Source organism: Molothrus ater, chromosome 1 (assembly GCF_012460135.2).
Source record: "Molothrus ater isolate BHLD 08-10-18 breed brown headed cowbird chromosome 1, BPBGC_Mater_1.1, whole genome shotgun sequence".
NCBI classification, from domain to species: domain Eukaryota; kingdom Metazoa; phylum Chordata; class Aves; order Passeriformes; family Icteridae; genus Molothrus; species Molothrus ater.
In genome coordinates this window covers 71,463,233-71,484,311 of record NC_050478.2, presented here as the reverse complement: position 1 = coordinate 71,484,311, position 21,079 = coordinate 71,463,233, and the positions used below count along the sequence as shown (strand labels likewise).

The following is a 21,079-nucleotide window of genomic DNA, read 5'->3' as shown; positions in this document are numbered from 1 at the left end:
GAGATAGCTAAAGATGCCGTGCTGGCATCATCTTCTAAAACTTGGGAAAGTACTCTAGTGTCACTCATGGTCATCTGTGATACTGCCTGGTTTTATCTTCCCTTGACTCAACTCAATTCAACTTAACTTTATTATGTTAGTAGAGAGGATCAAGGTGACCGCTCTTACTGACAGTGTACAACCTTATAACAAATAGCAGCTCTTTCCTTGAGGAACTTTCACTCACAAAATGATAGACAGACCATATCTCAGGCATGTCATCTTTTTACTGGTAATAATTGCATATAACCTACAATGTTCTTGCTGTATTTCATTTCAGATTTTAATTGCATACTATCATTCTCATTCCAAATTAAGATCCCAGTGCATATTTTAAACTGTCTGTAAATACACATTAAAAAGATGACATCCATTAGACAACCATGCAAGAAGTGTATATGTGGCATATTAAAGAAGCAGATATACTTGAAGAGCTTGCTCTCAACCCAAATGCATGCATATACAAAATTTTCTGTGAAAAAATAAGTCCTTTGGGTATATTGCAGATAATCCTCTTCCCTATACACTATAACATCTTTTCTGTCAAATGGGGTTGAAATTGGCTAAATGGATTCCAGTTTATTAGATGAGGACTGACAGGCAGAAAGAAACGACAATACACCCATTTCTTTGGGAAATCCAGCTAAAAATCCTTTATTCTCTAGGTAGACAATACAAGTGGTATTACTCCCAGCAATGTGATATGCAGCTGAATTTTGAGGCTTCAAGTCGTGGCAGGCTATACAGATGCTCTGTATCAGAGGCAGCTCTTCTGCTGCCTGAGTGAGTCCTGGGCATCCCTGAGCCATTTAAACATCTGCAGAGCCTAGGGAGGTTACTTATGAGCAAAATGAGTGCTAGCAAAATTTTCCTGCCAGCCTCATAGAAATAGGTCACTGCCCCCATTGTCTTGCAAGTCAAGTGAACTCTGAGACTCAAAAAAGGCAAAGGAAAGGAACGTTTGTGTCTGCACTGAAGAGGCAAAAAGTTTTGAGCGTTCAGAGAAAGGTGCAAAAAAGCTGCATAAACCCCTCATCTTGCTCAGACTGAGAATTCAAGGGAGATAAAGAGTCTGCCTTAGTGAGATGGTGGATAGAGCGGAAGAGGGCCTAGAAGTGGAAGATGAGCAGAGCTTCCTTCTTTCCTTGGCCAAGAAATTTTCCATATGGCTAGCTTTTCAGAGCAGCAACTTTGTGCTTGTACAGACCAAAGTAGGTTGTGTCTAGTGTTTGCAAGACAATCTGAGAAACCTGAAATTCTTTTACCTTTGCTGGTCCTTGACCTCTCCAAAAGCCAACAGTACAGAAAAGAAAAAAATTACAGACTTCACTCATTATGAGAAACCTGGAGGAAAGTGCTCATTTCAGCTGAAAATTACTCCTGCAAATACAGGTTATATTATGGGGAAATTGTGTTTTCCAAACACATAAACTTTAAAGTGCTATAAGGTGCTGGGTTTTTCACAACAAAGTTGTCTGCCACTGTACCATCCCTAGCATTTCACATGAAGCATGGTCAGTGAATGTCTCTCTGGATGCTTCATGTCAGTAGGAGCTGCCAATTTGGGGGGCCCTTAAATGAGTGCACAATTATTGATCCAAACATAGAATTACAAACAGCTTTTTGAATGTTATTCTAATGCTTGTTCATTATTCTAATGTTTCAGTAGCAGTGGACAGAGGCGTTTTTTTGGTACCATAGCCTGTGTTAGATAATGTAGAAATTAGTGCAGTGCTCATTGTTAGTGGTTATTTCTTACTAGGAATATTTGTTGAGTGAACCTTTCTTCTGCACAGCAATAGGTGGCTGATTGGTGCTGATTTAATGATTTATAGCATCTTATTTCCTGATGAGACTGCAGCTCACAAGAAGTGCTAGGGACGTGCCTTTGGAGCAGCTGACATGGGCTGCATATTTCATGTACTGCTGGAGAGTGCAGACAGGCTGTGTAGTATCAGATCATGTAAGATGTGCGTATCTACAATTTTCCTGTGTAACAAAAATCCTGTCATCTCTTGACATAAGAGACACGAGATAACAGTTCTGTGACCCTGCATAATTCTTCAGTCTGGACAGATGAGACAAATCTAAATAATTGAGTATGGGCTCCTCAGACTTTTTTCATGTCAGTGCAGTGCCACAGCCAAAAAGCATAGAATGGTTTTGAACTGCCTTCACTCTCCTCCCCCACTTGCAGCAGTCATTGTGCTTTCCAGTCACCATAAGTGGAAAGGCCAGCAAAGTCCTGGGTTCATGCAAGGCGCCATAGGTAAGACTTCCCAGGCTGGCCAGCAGCAGCTTCTTGCTCTGCCTTTTCTGCCACAAATTTGGGAAGTTGCTGAATCCTCTTTGATAGAATGATAGTAGGGTAACTAAAAGGTATATCCATGTATATGTAGATACACGTGCTTTCACTTGTACTGACATTTCCATCTAGCCATGGGACAATATCCAACACCCTTTCTCACCTCACTGCTCACTGCCTGTAGTCCATTGTTTCACTGAGACCCTGGACTCTGTCAGGCTTGAGAGGAAAGGAAAATTAATACCCCTGGATTGAGTGGAAAGTTCCTAGCTGCCTCCTATTGGAATAAGAGAGCTGGCAGCCATTAAGCCTGTTGTGATTACCAATGCAGAAGATTCCTTTTTAGAACTTAGTCCTGTTTTCTTTTAATTGCATCTGTTGGTAGGACTTAGAAAAAGCAACAAAACAGCAGAACATTCACCAATATGTTCATAACAACCTACTACCAGTGCTTTTTTATTGCTATCCCTATGTAAAATGACTGCAGTTTGTATTGACTTAACCTGAGATTCATAACATCATTTCCAACTTACTATTTGATTTTGGGTGTTTTTGTTGCTTTAAAGCTTTACTTGTTAATGTATTTTTCTATAATTACACCACAATCACTCCTAAGTGCACAGTTTACATTGAACAGAGCCATTAAGGGTTGCTGCTGGTAGTTGATTGTTACACACAGTTGTGCAGACAACTTTGTATTTAGACCCAAACCAGCTTTACAGAGCAAAGATATATTTAGCTGCAGGAATTTCCAGCCATCATTTTTGTTGATGTCCGTAGTTAATCAGGCTGGACAGCCTATAGGGTAATTGTGAGGCTGGTGTTAAGCAGCCCTGTGCTCAGCAGAGATCTCAATGTCTTTGCTGTGCATATGGTGATGAGCTTTAGTGGCTCTGAATTGTGTTCTGTCTGATGCAAAGGCTTCATGGCACACTATAAGCTATCAACAATGCATATTTCTGAGCTCTTTGTTGTTTCCTTCTCTAAACTTTTCCCTAGGTGATGAAGTGATTCTCTATTCACAAAACCTGATTTTGATCCTACCTCTTTGGTGGAATTCATTTGAGTTCTGTGCCAAATTTGTTTAAGGAGCTACAGCTCTTTAACATGTTTATGGCTCAGGGGGGTACTCTATAATTTGAGGAAAACATCAGTATGTGTTATACTACCAGTGATGAATAATTAATGTACAATTATAAAATCTTTCATCAAGATTTTAAGTGAGCAAGAATCATTTCATTTTTCCCCAGACCACATTTGAAATAAAGCAGAGCAGCAGTGAAAGAGGATGTACACCCTCAAAGAGTCCAGGGTAAGCACTGAAGATGACTGCCACACACAGATGAAACAACAAAGGGAATTTACTTAGACAGAAGGTATTAGCAGAAATCCAGCATCCATTGATGGGGCTTTGCACAGTGCCTTGCACATGTCATTAAACTGATTTGGAATTTGGAAAGGAGACAGAAGACTTCATTACTGCCTTTGTTGAATGGACCAGTGCATCTTTTATTAGCCTCATATAAGCAAGAATTCATTTTAATGTCCTGTTCAGAAGAAAGAACACCATCTGCAGAATTAGCAAGAGGTATCTGTGGCAAGTGTATGTTCCTCAGGAATCTCCCATTCACTACTTTTTTCAGCCCTTCCACAGCTTTTAAAAACATGGGGAATCATAATGCAGAGTGACATGAGTGCTTAAAAGCTACTGCAGGTTGAAACAAGGAAGGGCCCTGTTTCTGTTTGGTCACTGGAGGTTTGCTGAACCAGGAAAAAAATTTATAAGAGTGTATGAAGAAAAAACTTGAGCAGCTGCAATGGCCCTCAGAGTGCTCTGGCTCTGAGCACGAGGCCAGCACAAAGGCTGTGGAGATCATTTCTGCCCCAGTACATCAAACAGCAGAACAGGCAGTTCTGAGAACAGACCTGGACAGAGGATTTGCTTGTCCTCTCAAGGGAAGGCCAAGCCTCTTTGGCCTGATATTCAACAGTAATTACCAGCCCAAACTGCTGATAAACTAAGTAGTTGCATGGAGCTTCTGACTGAGACATGCAGCTCAGTCATGAAAGCAGGAGAGCTCTGACCCTTCAGAACCACCCACTATTGCACTAAAGGCTGTTGCTTGCTGTACAGTCTGGATCCCCTGCTTTAATCCAAATGGAAGCTCCTTTACTTGAGCCATTGTCTCCAGTTTTTGGAGGGAAAGACTGTAAGAAATTATCTGAGCCATCAGTAGCAAGGGAAGGTAGAAAAGGGGTGAGTCATGCACCGGTTCCTCTCCCACTCGTCCCCTCTGGCATGGTTGGAGGTGCTGCCTTGTTGCAGGGGCGCTCTGCCTCTTGTCCTAGGACTACTACAATGGAGGAAACGCCCCAGCCAGGGAGCCCTCAGGTAGGACTGCCTACCTCCAAGGACAGGGACAGCAAGGCAGCCATGAGCCTACCCACACAAAACTGCTTGTGGCTGCTTTTCACTCACTGTGGTTGCAGAAAGGCTTTTTAAGACTTTAGCGACACCCACAATGAGCCAAAAAAGGTCCAACAGATACCAATCCTGCTGTGATTGGTTTGGGAAAGTTTTGTTCCTGTTTAAAGTATCAGAATAGGCAGATTCAGTGCCACAACCAGTAAAGTCAGCCCTCACTTCCCAAGGCTCTGAAGAGGGGTCACCAGTGGGCAGGCAGGTGGGTACTAATTCCTCCCATGAGTGCTGTCTCTTCTTAACTTTGCACTGGCAACCACTTTAGAGGTCATCCCTAACTTCATCCTGACATGCAATTAGTCTTCTATGTTTATCTTCAAAAGTTTATTTTCATTTTTTCGTTTGTCTGTTTATAAAAAGAAAGGACAGTTTTATTCCATATTCAGTTTTCTCTAGCATGGCTCTAATTAAGGCTGATGACAATCTACCCCACATTATAGGCATGGAATACACTTTAATGACTCCTCCTAAGTAATAAATGTTTCTAGACAATAAATAATTATTGAAATTGATCATATTTTCTTGGCAGTAGTATAAGTTTTATTGACTTAGCTGTGGTTTCAAGTCCAAAACAGAGAAACCTGAGTTCTGTCTTCACTGTAAAATACCCTTTTTGAACGTGAGCATTTGCCCATGGGATGGTGACTCACCCATGTGTGACCTGACCAAAAAGAATAACTGGTAACAAGAATGCATGGAGCACAAAATACTGAAGACTCTCTGAAGTCCATTCTTCTGAAAAAGTTGAATTATTGGGCTTATGACGATAAAAAAATCAATTCAGAATGGACTTTTTGTTCCAATTTTGCTGACTGTTCACAGATTTTAGAACAAAAGATCACACTGTAAAACTTACATTTTGCTATTTTTTTTTCTTGCATACCTAATAGAGAATGAACCTATTTTGAATTTTGCACCACTTCCTCCAGAGACACTTAAAAATTATATAAAATTATGCCGTGTCCTTAGTTAATTATTTTAGTTACAGGCTGTTTAAGAAACAAAATTGCTTATTTAAGTTTCTGAAGTTATTAAGGTCACAAGTTACTGAAGTTATTAAGGTCAAAGGGGTACTTTTGGGATTGATATTATAAATGGAAAATATGACTTTGCATTTTACTTTTTTTTTCAATCTGTCTGTTTTTTTTCCAGTGTTTTCACTTCTTTTACTAGATTTTTGCTTTTTGTGTGTCATGCTAAAATGAACTCTTCTGTATAAAAGACAAAAGCAAGACCCTAGTACTTTATTATGTTAGGCAACCATTTGTCCTAAGTACTTAGAAAATATTCTACAACTCAATGTAGGCATGACTTCACCTCTGGTACATTGTGCAGTTTTGGGCTCCACAATATAAGAATATTAAAGTATTAGCATATGTTCAAAGGAGGGCAACTAAGATGGTGAAAGGAGTAAAGGGCCTGACTTAGGAGGGGTGGCTGAGGATAATGGGTTTGTTCAGCTTAGGGAATGGGAGACAAGGGTGTGACCTCATTGCTGTCTACACCTTCCTCCTGACAGGGAAGTGGAGAGGGAGGTGGTGATCTCTTCTTTCTGGTGTTCTGTGATAGGACACAGGGGTGACCTTAGTAAAAGATGTTCCATCCAGTTCTAGCAACCTGAAGTTACCTCCTCTGGTCTTCGTTAATTACTCTGTCACACTTCGTGCTTGATTTTCCAACATGGGTCAGGAACAGGAGAGCTTGAGAAAAAAAGAGCTGAAGAGCTGACAGTACTAAGAACGGCTGGAGTTTTTTTCTCTATTAATTTCTCCCTGACCTTGTGGCTGGGGGATTCTGACCAAGACAGAGAGGTAGTTGAAAAGATAGTTTACAGTAAATGATGGTGTTTTAGAGCTTGGCTGACAATAGTGTGTTGAAAGGTGTTTGACATATTCTCATTTGATAGCAGTAATCATGTTGGTCAAGAGAAGATCCGAATACTTCTCATTGGCATTCAGCAGCCCCAAGAATTAAGGGTCCCTTTCAAATCTGATAGTTCAGATTTCTATCTGTCAGACCGTGTCAAAGAATTCATTCCTTTGTGTGGTTTCCAGTCTGGCTTTGCCTGGAGAAAGCACTTCGAGTTCATTTTATTTCATCTGCAAAGGAAGATGACAGCTCTTTTCTATAGAAAATTTGTGTCTGATAACTATACTATCTCTTAATACGGTCTTTTCAGCCCAAGACTTCCAAATACCCACTGCAGAGACAAGGCAGAACTCTCCCCATTGATCTGTCATAGGTTAAGGCTGTACTTTGTGATGCGTTCATGTAGATTTAGACACAAGATGTAAGTGGTGGGGGACAAAGGCAGGGAAGGAGCTGTGTTTGTGTGGGGAAATATCCAGAATGTATTGAACACTTCATTTTTATTTTTCAAAACATGCCTACATATCTGCAGTCTGTACTGTGTTTCTGGGCTGCCCAGTCCACTCCAGTATAGAAACATAGAATGGTTATGTTGGAAAAGACCTCTAAGATCATCAAGTCCAACCATTAACCTACAGGCCAAGTCCACTGCCAAACCATGTCCCTGAGTGCCTCATCTAAATTTATTATCAGAAATAGTTCTTCACTTGTGGCAATGGTAACTAGATAGTCTGCTCTTAACCTCCCAACTCATTTCCCGTTTGTCAGATCAGAAGCACCCACTGAGTCCATGTAGCACAACATCACCTCACTCCTCCAAGCAGTGTCCTGCCCCTGCTATCTACAGCATGACTTCACATAAGCTGTATCCAATCTATTTCTATGCCACATTGTCACCAGCTAAAATTGGTCTTGTTCCTCCATTTTCAAGCTGAAAAGAGAGAGGAACAGATAAGCTCCAGTTTAATTTGTTCTGGCAATTATTGGAAATCTCCCACAGAGAGAGGAGCCCTTGCCTGTCGGTGCGGAATGACATACAGCCTCACAGGCCCAGACAAAAGGAGACCCTGCTTTTCTGCAAGTCTATTCAGGCATGTATAGACATATTGGCTGAGGTACCAGCCCATCCGCATCTTAATGGGGAAAAGAGAGAGACAAGGACCTAAGAAAAAGAAAAAGGAATAAAAACTGTGAAGCGAGGACTGACACTGTGGCATTGAAGGCTTGAAAACAAACTGTGCACTGGTGAAGAGAGTGGGGGAAAAAACTCTTGACCGGCTAGTCCAGCAGATAACTACATTGCTGCTGTCTGTGTTTCAGAAGTATCAGAATAATTCTGTTATTACAGATAAAGGTCATGCTGAGATTGATTTAGAAATGTGAATTGAAGATAAGTGTGTTTTGGAACTGGGGTGGAAGCTCAGCTTTTTTTCTGTTCTCTTTCTCTTCCTCTCTTCCTCTCCTTCAATTTCTGAAAATCAGGATTCAACATTAATTCAACCCAAATGAAAGTGTTATGATAAAACACCTCTGAGAAGCATTTTAAAATATAATTTCCTGCAAAATGAGTGTGTAAGTTTATTAAAAAAAACCAAAGTGCTAGTCAAAAGGTGAAAGAAATATATTCCATGATTATAGAGGAAGAAAGAGGTTATTTAAGAAATAGCTGAAATGGCAGTTCTTTTTAAATTGTCATGTGAATGCTTTTAAAATGTAATGACAATGGCAGCTATTCTTTAAGGCTTTTTCCTTATACTCTGCTCCTGAGCCAAGGGGAAAAGTGTGGAGAAAATCGCTTTAAATTCCAGATAGATTTTTTTTTCCCATGCCTCTGGATTAATTTTCTCAATTTATCCCTTTAACAATGCTCAATAATAATAATAATAATAATAATAATAATAATAATTCTTATGGCCACCTAATTTGTCTACACTGAAAACAGCTGACAGGAAGAAATGTCAAAGTTTGGTCATTGGCATCCCAAAAATGGTTTCTTATTGCATTAATAACATATTGCAGAAGAAAAGCTGTAATGTAAATTCAGAAAACAGCAGACCCCCTGCTTGTTTTTAAAGAAACTGTCGAGACCTATCCAAAGCTCACTGCACTGATTGAAAATGCTTTTGCTAGCTTTGCTGAACTTAGAGCTGATGCATTGTTTATAGGGATTATAACCTTTGCTGTTGTTGTCTGCAACAAAAAATTAATAATGTACGAAGGTAGCGAACGTCAGCCTTCTTTTTGCTAATGGTAATTTCTGTGCAGGACGATTAGAGAATTTTTATGACTGACCAATGCTCTAGTTAGGTAAGTTGAAAAAACAAAGCTTAAAAGCAAGAACTGTTCCACCAGATACTTAGAAAGTGCATGTGTAATTGCTGGGAAATTAGTTCTTACTGCAATTAGTGGCCATTGTGTCTGAGCATTAATAGCCTGAGGAAAGCATAATAAAGTTGCTCCTAACTGTTGGTAACAACACATTTCTCAGGCATTATTACTTAATTAACAATTTGAAAGGGTAGTTCTTCTAAGATGAAGCATTCATTTATATGGTGTATCTAAACAATACCAGATCAAAACACGTCACCTGCTAGGATTTCTCTTGGTCCTTTGGTTTCAGTTGTGAGTGCTTGCTTGCCTACATAAAATACTGCATTTGCATCTGAGCTACTTCTTCTGTGGGTCCACATAATAAGAATTTGTCCCCTTTGGAAATTTGTGCGTGGTTTTCTCATCATACAATGTCTTCTGGGTCTGAGCAGATTATGATTTTAATTAGAAATGCTAACATGATCAGGGAAGTACCTCGCACACCCACTCTTTCCACGCCCTCTACACCAGAACGGGGCAACTGTTTCCCCAACACATGCATTATTCATTCCCAGCCACCTCAACATGAGTTTGCTATTGTTTCCACTGTCCTCTCATGTAGCTTATATTCTCCCAGCATCCTTTCGAGTGAATGGTGCCTGTATACCTCACCTCCTGGATTACTGGTTCCATTCACACACTGGTGCATCAGTTGAGAAAGAGGCTAGATCGTCAGACAAAGAGTGTCTGATTGGTTTGTGATGATGTCTTTTCTTTTTCCTGAAAGTTGCTGCATGCTGTAGTACAAACCAGACTTGTTCTTTGGAGTGGGTTATGTTGAAAAGAGGGCCGAGCTGCTGAGGCAACCTGTTGTACACATTGCCCAGAAGAGCACAAGAGAAATGCAGTGTGTAAACTGAGCTGCAGCAGCAAATGAAAGAACAGAGAAATGCAAACATAGTGAAAGGTACGTTGTAATATTACTATTTATTTTTCTCAGTGGCAGAAAGTACAATTTCTCTATTGCTTCCTATTGTATGCAGTGGATTGCTCAAAACCAGGAAAGATTTTAAAAGCATTGTATTTTTGTGTTGGTAAGAAACAATTCATATGTTATGTCCTCTAATATGTGGACAAGCTGTCTGAGGCATTGCTTCAGAATTATTTGGTAGCTGTTTTTTGCATTCACTGGTATCCATATAAGAGGCTCAGAATAATTCCATTATTTGCTCCTTATAGTCTGTTCAAGGAGACTGGAAGTTTAGACCTAGGCATTACTGGAAAGTGACAGTGACATGACCAAATTATTCTTAAACTGGTTGCAAAACTCTTCTAATTGAAAAGATGTTTTGTAAAAAGGCATTAGGCACATACATTTCTATTTGTGCATTCAGAAAATTCCTGTTCAAACAGCTAATCTGCATGTCTTGAGTGTCTAGATGGAAGCTTATATTTGGAAGTAGATTAGACTGGCACTTATGCAGAGCCCGGACTTCTGTGGTGGATTAAGATTGATTACAGTGACACAGAATTTCATTTTTATTTCAGTAGAATTTTAAAATTTCCTAGTTCACATAACATCAAAGGCGTCCTTCTAAATAAAAATCCATGCAATGCTCTATCTCAGGGCATATCTTATTATGTACAATATAATCAGATTGATATAGTATTGCATCAGAAACAACACAAGCTGTTTTGAAATGGGCCTTGTGGGAAAACAAAATAGGGGATATATAACAATGTATGTGTTTCTTTGAAGAGAAAGAAGAGTTACAGTGAATGAAGCTAATGCTAATTAATAATGTTGGAGAGACACTGTTTTTTTCTTGAAATACTGAATGAATATTAAACCAGAAATCAAAAGTTTCATTGTCCTTGACATATTTTTTCCAAGTAACATTGTTCACATTTTACTAGTTTATTCAGTTTTTTTTCATAGCAAAATGACCAGGAACTACTGCTGCAGAGTCCACTCTCTGAAGTTGATGTTGTGTGGGGATTATCATTAAAGAATAAACTCCTGCATTTTTTTTTTTAAGGCTGCAAAGACAGGCTGCCTGTGAAAATTCTCTGCAAGCAAAGCAGTGTGGTCCCCATGCATGGGGAAATCCTCACTTTCCTCCTCCTGCCTCTGACACTGCATGAGAGGCAATGATTATCTTGCTGCTCCACTGGTGCCATCCCCTCCAGCTCCCCAGCCAGCTACACTCCTCACACAGTGGACTGGCTCTCTATCAGGGGGTCTCTGAAAGCAGAGCAGGAAGAGATTCTGCAGTCCATGGGGCAGACACTTTCCTCTGCCTGATTTTTGCTGTACAGACTCTGCAGAGCTTCTGTCCAGGACAGGCACTGCGGGGTCTTTCATCTCCATTTCAGAATGGTGGAGAGGATGCAAGCCAGGCACCCACTGGGGGTCCACTGCCATTTGTAGGTGCTTCTCAAAGCTGGCATCCCTGGCATGCTCTCTGCCAGCTGGAGCAGGTGGGAAGTGCAGGCAGGCAGAGTGGGTGCAGTGGACAAACCACAGCTCAAGTAATTTGCTGGTGGTGCTTGAGACTGCCTCTGTGCAGAAATGGAACAACCCAGTCCTCCACATGTCTGTGTCACTCCAGCAGACTGCAATCTCCCTATATCAGTTTTGCAAGATACCACTTCTCTATTTAAATCCTCTAAAAATGCAGATGTTTGCTGAGGCTTCCCAAGTCAATCACAGTCACTGGTTTATTACTCTACCTTCAATATTTAACTAGAAATTATCAGCAACTGACTTAATCAAATCTGATCATTTCTTCAGTGCATCACAAACTGTGGATTTAAAGGTGTCTCATAACTCCCTGCCTTAGAGCTGGGACGTGAGCTGCATGCATCTTTGGTTTGCTCTTCCTGGTATTATCAAGTGATGCATTTTCATAAGCACACCTCATCTCCTAGGTAAAATGGACACTGTGCTTTCCATATGCATCATATTGTATTAAATTATGTTATATCCCTTTATAGTATATTATATAATATTATATTATGCTATTTAATTTTACTTGAGTGAAATATTTAGAAAGCCAATCCCCTTATATTATGGAATTGGAGATCATTTTGGCACTAAAAAGTAGAAAATTTCATTTAGGCTACATTTTGCTTATTATCATGTGATTGGCAAGAAAAATATTTCTTGAAGGAAAGATATTCTAGGGGCTGGAAAAGAGGTGATAGATTTTTGACAGGTAATACTATGAATTTATATTTCACATCCATCCCCAGGAATGTCACAGTAGTATAAATAGTATCTGAATAAAAATTTTAGTTTCTTGATACATATTTTGTGCCTGCCGTTATTCATTATTGATAATGAGACAATTAATAGGCTAATGGTACAATATAGGCATTTAATTCTCCCATTTCAATGCCAAACCTACAGGTGTACCTGCAAAGTATATAGGTAGGTGTTGTAATTCTTTTATGTCTTTCAAATGCATCTGCAGAACTGTAGGTCATATCTTCATGGCTCTGCTCACCTGAATATTCTTACTGAAGTACCCTGGGAGGTACAAATGAGCCAAGCAAGTAAGATTTATCCTGAGCAAAATCTGTAGAAATCTAGAGACTTGCACAGAAGCTTTTTTGGGAAAAAATTGGTTGGGGAGGGAAATTTGGTTCTTATGCGTATTGAAACCCTTCACATTGAAACATAGCAAGTCCAAGATCAAATGCAGTAATGTAAAGAGCATCACTGTTAGACATAGGCCAAAAGTAAAACAATCAATGCCAGCTTTTGGTGGATTTATATAAACAAAAAAGTGAGTTTAAAAGAGATGAAAAAGAACACTTGTACTCTTACAGAAAGTGTCAATCAATTTTTAAAAGGCAGAGATACCTAGGGTCTCTTTTCTGTGTTAACTGCCTAATGCAAAGAAGCATTTCTTGCTGTGTCCCATGATGCTGTACAGCAAGATAGGATGAAGTCACTGGCATTCAAACTTTGTTTTATTGAAAATACCTTGTACTTAATAGGAGGGGTCACTTAATTATTTTTGCTTGGATATATGGATGTGAACCTATTCTCAGAGGTGGGAATCAATGAGAAAAAATGAGTAGATAGTCCTTATCTTCTCTTATAGGGATTTAAAAGGCAATGGGGAATAATAGTCTTTTACAAAGCTGCAGGGAGTTTGGCCTAGTTAGCACTTTTGTATGCTAACTTAGACTTTAATAAAGTATCAATTAGCACATGGAGAATCAGAGGCTCCTTCTGCATCAATAGAACATCTTTTGATGGTCATTTTATGAAGTAAGGAAGCTCTTCAGTGTGGTTAGGGAGATATCAGAGTAGCTTGCAACACAAAAGTCCTTATATTGGGATCGAGGGTACAACCTCCTGCTTGACAGGATAGTCTCTTTTAAAAGAAACACCATTTAAGCATACAAAGCTCTGGATCTGATTTACCTGTCATGAAATTACTGCTGTTACAGAAGTGGGAACCTTCCAGAGCAAACAAAGTACAGCTGGAGTAAGTGCTTTATTCCCCATTAGCCCCACAGTATGGCAATCCTGAACAAACACCTTCTGATCATCTCTTCCCTGGAAAGAACCATTTCTTGTGATGATCAAGAAAAGCATGAGGGCTCTTTTCTTCATTATTTTTCCTAATTATCATAAGAAACACTGATCATACCAGGATTCATTTGGTATGTTCACATAAGCCTAACAGTATTATCCATGCCTGATAAGGTTTCTTTCTACCACACAGTACAACCAGCTGGTTTATTTGAGTACTCACGCAGTAAACACAATTGGAACATGTGGATTCAGCCTAACAGAGGAGGAGACAAAGAGGTAGAAAGATCCAAAGAAATTATAGAGTAGACTAGATATAATGAGTCTTCAGATGTTTTATTTTACATTATAAGATGTGATTTTTATTTGCATTTCAGAATTGTAAAAATGTAGGACTTTTCCAAATTACTTCTGTCTTTTGTTTCTGATGCAAAATCAAAGATGACCTGAACAACTTCCAAGATTACTCTCAAGCCTTTTCTTAAAAGCTAAACAAAAAAATTAGATTTCACAATTTCTATTAGTCACCTGTTCCAATTTCCACCCATCTTGTTCTTAGAGGTTTAGTGTGCTTGTAACCTAAATTCCTCTTGCTTCAAAATAGGCTTATTTCACCCTCAACTGTCCTGGAAACTAAAATGTATATCAGCACTCTTCTTGTTATACCTGTTAGTATGCATTATACTTTTTTTTAATCTGGTTTTATGCCCTCACCCAAATCTTGTTTTTCCAGACTCAGAAAATACAAATTTTAACCTTTTCACCAGTCCTGCTTTTCCAGACCTCTGCTAAAGTTTCTTGCTGTTTTCCTGGCAGCAGTTTGGGAGTCTGTCCATGTCTCATTTTCAGCTGTGAGGTGCTGCCTTTTTTATATTGAGGTTGCCAGTAAAAATGCTCCACAGACACGACACAAGAAGCTTACACAGCATCCTGTGGACACAGCACAGAGTGGCATTTTCCTCCTTTGGAACAACCCTTGCAATAGTGTTGGCTCCTATTCATTTTGTGGTCATCTCCTTTCCTACAATGCTGACTCATAGGCTGTTACTCATCTCTCTATACCTGGGCATTTGATTTTGCTCTTCCAAGGCTTGTGTTTTTCACTTGTCCTTATTGAATTTTCTGATATTGATTTCCAAACATTCTCCAGTTTGCCAAGATTTTGAATTATACCCCCATATTCCCGAGTGCTTACAAAATCTCCCAGCCTGATGTCCTTCTCACACTTTGTAACTTTTAGCATAACCATTCAGTGTTCTGGTCATGAAGCAAAACCCTGCAAGACCACTCAATGCTGACTCCCAGTTTAACACTGAGCTGCTGACAGTGGTTCTTCAGGTTGTTTTCCCGTCTGTCACTGTCATTTCACCTGGGTCTTACTGCCCTATGCTGCCTTTGACAATGAGTTGTGGAGTTGTGTGAGACATTTCACAAAGGTCAAGTTGTAATGCATTTCTCTCATTTCACATAGTCTAGGCCAGTTATCTTAACCAGAGAGTTGAAAATCAGTCTGGTTTTGTGGTCAACTTTTTCTTCTCACACGTATACATGTTTGCAATTCCCTAGCACCTTATTATCCTCTAGATGCTGAAAATTTGCTTGTTGGTTCCAGTAACTTTCCACATAAAGTTATAATGAAGAGTCTGTAATTCACTAATTCAATGGTTCCTCTTCCCCACTGCTCCCTTCACCTTAAATATAGTATAATAGTTTTTCTCTGCCAGTCCTCTAGGAACTCACTTATCTTCTGTAATCACATGAAGCTATTCACTAATTTTGTCTATTGCTTTAGCTGGTTTCTGAAGTACCTGAGGGAAAATTCAGTGTGGACTGATTAATTTTGCAAGAGATTTCAAAAATGTAGGTTATATGACTTGAGAGGAGACAGAATATAATATATAATATCCCATCAATTTTCACTGGGCACTGCACCTGGCTTTTAGCTATGATGAAGTTGATGAAATAAAAATGGATCAATCTATGTCTTCATGCTTCCCCCAGATTTAAAAGAGAAGCTGAAAAGCTTCAGAAAAAGGCTGGGGGAAAAAAAGGGAGAAACTGAAGGTAGTATTTATATGGCTACATTTTTTTAAAGAGAAAAAAAGATTCTTCAGTCAAAAGGAAGACATCAAAACTCACGCTTCAGTGCATAAACTGATTACAAGGGTCAGCAAGGAATTGTTCTCACCATTTCCATCATCTCACAACAGTACAGTCTTATTTTTTATGGTTAACTAAAGATTATGTATCAAGCAGTATCACATTATTGACCTCAGCATTGAGCACTAGTGCTTATTCCCATTGTTCTTTATTTTCCACTTCTTCTTCCCCTCTCTGAAACTTCAAATACAAAATATGTAATTAATCAGACTTCTCCAACAAGGAGGAAGAAACAAATTACATCAAGTGTGGAGTTTTCAGCTTTAAGTTGAAGCAAAATTTCCATGTGTAACCATCTTTCAGGCAAATTATTAAAGTATGCATGCATGTCTTTCACATCTCATACATTTTCCCAACAATCTGTAGTTCAATATCTAAGAAAAATACCACTTTTCCTTCTTTTACACGTTGTCTCATTAGGATTTCACTTGTGCCAGACTAGAAGACCACTCCATTTCCACTTGGGATGTACCATTTTTCCAGCTTCCTGGTGTAATCCTCTTTGCTGCTATTAGTCACAGCTATTCTGATGTCAAATTTCTTTTGTCAGAATTTCTTTCATTTCTGAATTATCTCTTTCAAAGCATGTGAAGAGGGAGTTTAACTATTTGGAAGTACCAGCTACTGGCAATTTCCAAAGGCAAAAATCTCAATACTAGAGCAGAGATCTAGTTTGACAAGCCCATCCTGGTGTCTCAAAAGATTGCAATGCAGAACTTGCTGAAAAAAAGGCAGATCCGTAAGTAAGAAGGAATACATCTAGAAGGTATGTAAGAAGAATCTTGTTGCTGAAGTACACATACAGATCTAAGAAAGGATCTTCAAATTATTTGAGGGGTTACATGAAGTGGCTACCAACAGTGGGAGAAATGGGCCTTGATGTCCCTGAAGTTGCTGCTTGTAGGGTTTCTCTGTGTTAATGAGCTGTGTTCAGGGTCATTAGTTCTTTTTACACTGCCGATGTCTCCCTGCCTAAAGAGGAGGTGTGCCTAAATATTGAAGAGGCACCAAATGACGTTTTAGTGACCATCAATAGCAGTGAGTGAAAACCATACCTTACTTTCAGGTCCATATCAAAAGGTTGCATTGATGTGCTCTACTGATCGCTGAAAATGCTTTAAAGCAGCAGGGAGGCCCCTAGAATTTATATGTGAATAAATTTTTTCTCTAAGACTTTTAACAAACAAGTGAAAAGGAATAGAACTACAAAGCCTGGTTTAATATGGTAATGTCTTTCCCTCATATCTCTTCCTTCATACACAATAATTACAGCTCCTTACAGCTGCCTTGTCATAACAGCTAGCATACCTCAGTTACTATGGCAGAGCTGCATGCAAGATGATCCCTTAGTCAAAGAGATTGTATAACTGCCCGCACTTTCCTCATGGGGACATTAACCTGGTTCTCACTTCTCAAATAAATCTGCTAATCCCCAGGGAGCAGATAGAAATGCTGGGCAAACAGTTGGACTCAATCTTAAAGGTCTTTTCCAACACTAATGATTCTATGATTTTATGAAATACAGTAATCCTTGGGATCTCTCCTTTCACAATGCTAAGAGAATATCAGTGCAATTATATTACTGCATCAGCTCATTTCTTTGGGAAATCAGACTCAAAACAGCTGCAGAATATTCTGTCCTCTGAAGGACAGCAACCAGATGGCTCACAGCAGATAATGGAAGGATGGGAATTTTGGCCAAAAACACCTCAGCTCTTACAAAAGCTGCTATTACATCACCATTACAAATTGAATACTAAAACAGATGGAGCACAGGGTTTTGGATTCTTCTCTGAACGATTCACCTGTAACAAAATGACAAGCAAAGAGTTTGCCAGCAAGACAAAAGATCTTTTATATTCTAATAAATGCTTGTTCTGCTTAGCCATTAAGCAATCCAGACAGAGGAAGAGCTTCATCTAGGATACTCATCCTATGAAATGGGAGGCACTGGGAAAGGTGGAAACATGTCCCAACAGTGGATTATGAAGAAGATGGAAAATAGATAATACATACTTCTTTGTGAGGGGTAGGTGGGAAAATAGATAATACATACTTCTTTGTGAGGGGTAGGTGGGAAAATAGATAATACATACTTCTTTGTGAGGGGTAGGTGTTGTTAGAGTATGTCACATTTACAGAGGACAATCAGATAACACATTGCACACACTCTTCATGGAAACTGCAACAGTTGAGTTTGAAGACCAAAACCTAGAGGCTGGCATGCAAAGCATGTGAAGTTGTTTTTCAGGCTTTATGAACTTTTAGCTTGCTGTCTTAGAACTGGGACAAATGAGGTCAGCACACATTTATTGCTTCTTACTTTATTCTCACCGCTTGAAAGTGTCCTGTGAAGGCTAAGCACTCATATTCTATTATTTCTAGAAACACTTTGAAGCTAGATGATAAAAACAAGGTGGACTCTAGTATTTCAGAGAGACAATGAGGCTGTAAGACTTCTGTTTCTTTTGCTGGCTTGGTTTCATATACTGTAGTTTGGAGATGACTTGAAAACGTTCATCCTGTTGGTTAGTAGTGTATGTCCTCATGCTCAGACAAGGCAATCAATGAGATCAGGGGAGGTGCAGGTGCCAGTGTTGTACTGCTGAGCAATGTCAGAGTCAAGAAATGGGAATTAGACGAGAGATTTTCACCTTTAGAGCACCTACAGCTATTTTCTAAGTTAATTTAAAGACTATCTTTTCCCTACGAAAAGACACCATTAAAAACAAACAAAAAAAAAATCAAAAACCACAAACAGACAAACCAAAAAAAAAACAACAGAAAATCCCACTATCCACTAAATGCCAGTGGGTGCATACAATAATTATGAGAGATGGCAAAATATTAATTTCTGGTTACAAAAAGAAATTACCTGTTCACTTCTTCATCTTCAACAGCTGCTTTTGGAAATGGGTTGGGGTCCATTTCTAATATGACAAAATGCTGTATGAAATGCCAAATTAACAAAGAACACAGTCACAATGAAACTAGGAAATTGTCTTCACCAGCAATAGCACAAAGGTCCTTGCCAATCATTGGTTTTGATCTTCATGCATGGGAAGAAATATTACCTCTACTTGGTGCAGGCAGACAGCTGCTTCTCATATCTGTCACCAGAGAGGAGATAACACCTTTTCTATCTTTGGCATTTGGGGTTATCAGAGAGCCTTAAAACTATCCAGTAGGTGTGGGATAAAAAAAAAAGATCATTTTTCACTGCTACGTAGAAATATGTCATATTGTGGGGACTAGCAGACACAAAATGCAATGGTTTGTAGCTAAAGAACATGATCTGCTACCGTAGCCACCATGCAGCACAGGCAGGGACACCTCAGGTTCAAAATACATTCCAGGTGTGCAACAGGAACAGATTTTATCCCATAGCAGGGGAATGGCAGATGCCTGAACTCCTCAGGGGCCTTGAGACAAGTCTGAGCAAAGGCTCCTGGTACGGCTGCAAAGAAAGGTCACACTTTGAGGAGAGGAAGGACTTTACGGTTTGTTTTGGGTTTTGGTTTTTTTTTAATCACCATATGTGCTACTTTATATGAACATCAATTCACAATTTAGAGTTATTTGTACAGGCTTTTGACAGCATGGCAAAAGTAGTCAGGATGTGAGAATTAAAAGGAGTTTTTGCTTAATAATGAAAGCATAATTAGTATGATTTTCATAGGTTTTGTGTATCTTTGCACATCCTTGCTGAAAGAGGGGTTGTTTTATCTGAAATTTATTTGAATTTTGCAGTGTATTTGCAATGCTACACTTAGTTCCTGTTGAAGCTCACTTCAGCAGAGTTAGTTAGACATGCATGGAGCTTTAGAAACAGTCCTGTACTTCTGTACTGCTCTTTACAGTAGCATTTACAGGGCCTAACGCTGAGTAAAAGCTGGGGATCAGATCTTCCCCTGATACAATTTATCAGCATAATTCTATTTGGAAATTTTTACTTTGTGATTGTGTATGTCTTTTATTCTTTTTGATCTTTTTATGCATCTATAACCATAGGGCTGGGATTTATACGATGGGACTCCCTCTGTCATTCTGTGGGATTTTTCACTCTGCAGACACTCCAAAGCTTTGAAGGACTTCAGATCTTGAACAAAATGAGTTCACTGATATGTCCCAGGAGAGATTGTTGACTAGTCTGTAGATATAATTTTATGACAATGGATTGTATTTGGAGTTAATGTTTATGCACCATATGGTACATTGTCAAGTTTCATTGTATTTATGAAGATCTTAATAAAGTGAAATAAAAATAAAAATACATGTTTAGGCCCAGTCTGTTTTCAAGAAAAGTAACTAGTGCCTCTAGATTTTTCCTTTTAACTTAAACTTGCCCAGAAAGTATAACAACAAGTAATAGTAACAGTAGGACTGTCTGGGCCAAAGATAAAACATAGGAAGTTCTGGAAGTAGTGCAGAAATATTTAGGACTATAATTATGCAGCCTGTTTAAAGATAACTAACTTAGGTACTACAAGCATTAGGATTTCTAAAATCATACAGTTACAGGATCACAGGATGGATGGGGCCAGAAGGGACCACAGTGGTCATTTGGTCCAATCTCCCTGCTCCAGCAGATTCATCCCAGAGCACATGGCACAAAATTGCAACCAGGCAGCTCTTGCATATCTCCTGTGAGGGAAACTCCACAACTTCTCTGGGAAATCTGTTCCGGTGCTCAGTCATCTCCACAGTAAAGAAATTCCTCCTCGTGTTCAGGTGGAACTTCCTGTGCATCAGTTTCTGCCCATTGCCTCCTGTCCTGTTGCAGGGCACTGCTGAGCAGAACCTGGATCCATTCTCTTGACTCTCTCCCTTCAGATACTTACAGACATTGATGAGGTCCCTCTCAGTCATTCTTGAGACTGAGCAGGCCCAGCTCCCTCCGCCTCCCCTTGTAGGAGAGATGCTCCAGTCCCTTGATCATCTTGATTGCCCTCTGCTGGACCTGCTCCAGGAGCTCCATGTCTCTCTCGAACTCGGAGGCCCAGAAATGGAAACAGCACTCCAAAATATAACCTCACTAGGGCTAAAAAGGGGACAAGTCAGGCATTAATTTCTTAAGAAATGTTAGTTTCTGGATCAGCAGAGCCTCCATCCCTAGTGGGTGATTTTAACACCCATTGTGGTGGTGTGTCTGGTGCAGAATACAGCCTACAGCTGCTTACTGACTGGTGCTCCTGTGGGCTTATTGCAAAAGTGTCTTATGCCAAAGCAACAGCAAATGAGGGTACAGGAGCCCTAAGAGCTAATCTGTGAAAACATAAAAGAATAATCCATTTCATGGTGAGTACTGCACAGTACTCCCACCTCCACCTTGGTTTAAAATATCAAAATTGAGAAATTCAAGAAA

General features: G+C 39.4%; 1 protein-coding gene across 3 annotated transcripts in view; it reads left to right on the top strand.

Moving 5' to 3' along the window:
• CDH20 (cadherin 20) overlaps nt 1-21,079 on the top strand; it is a 118,588-nt gene that overhangs the window by 54,953 nt on the left and 42,556 nt on the right. The window contains exon 2 of one of the 3 annotated variants that reach the window (XM_036404494.2): nt 9,793-9,972. The exons of the other annotated variants lie outside the window; for them this stretch is intronic. The gene's annotated coding sequence lies outside the window, so the exon portion shown is untranslated. The remainder of the gene's footprint in view (nt 1-9,792; nt 9,973-21,079) is intronic. 3 annotated transcript variants of the gene reach the window in all.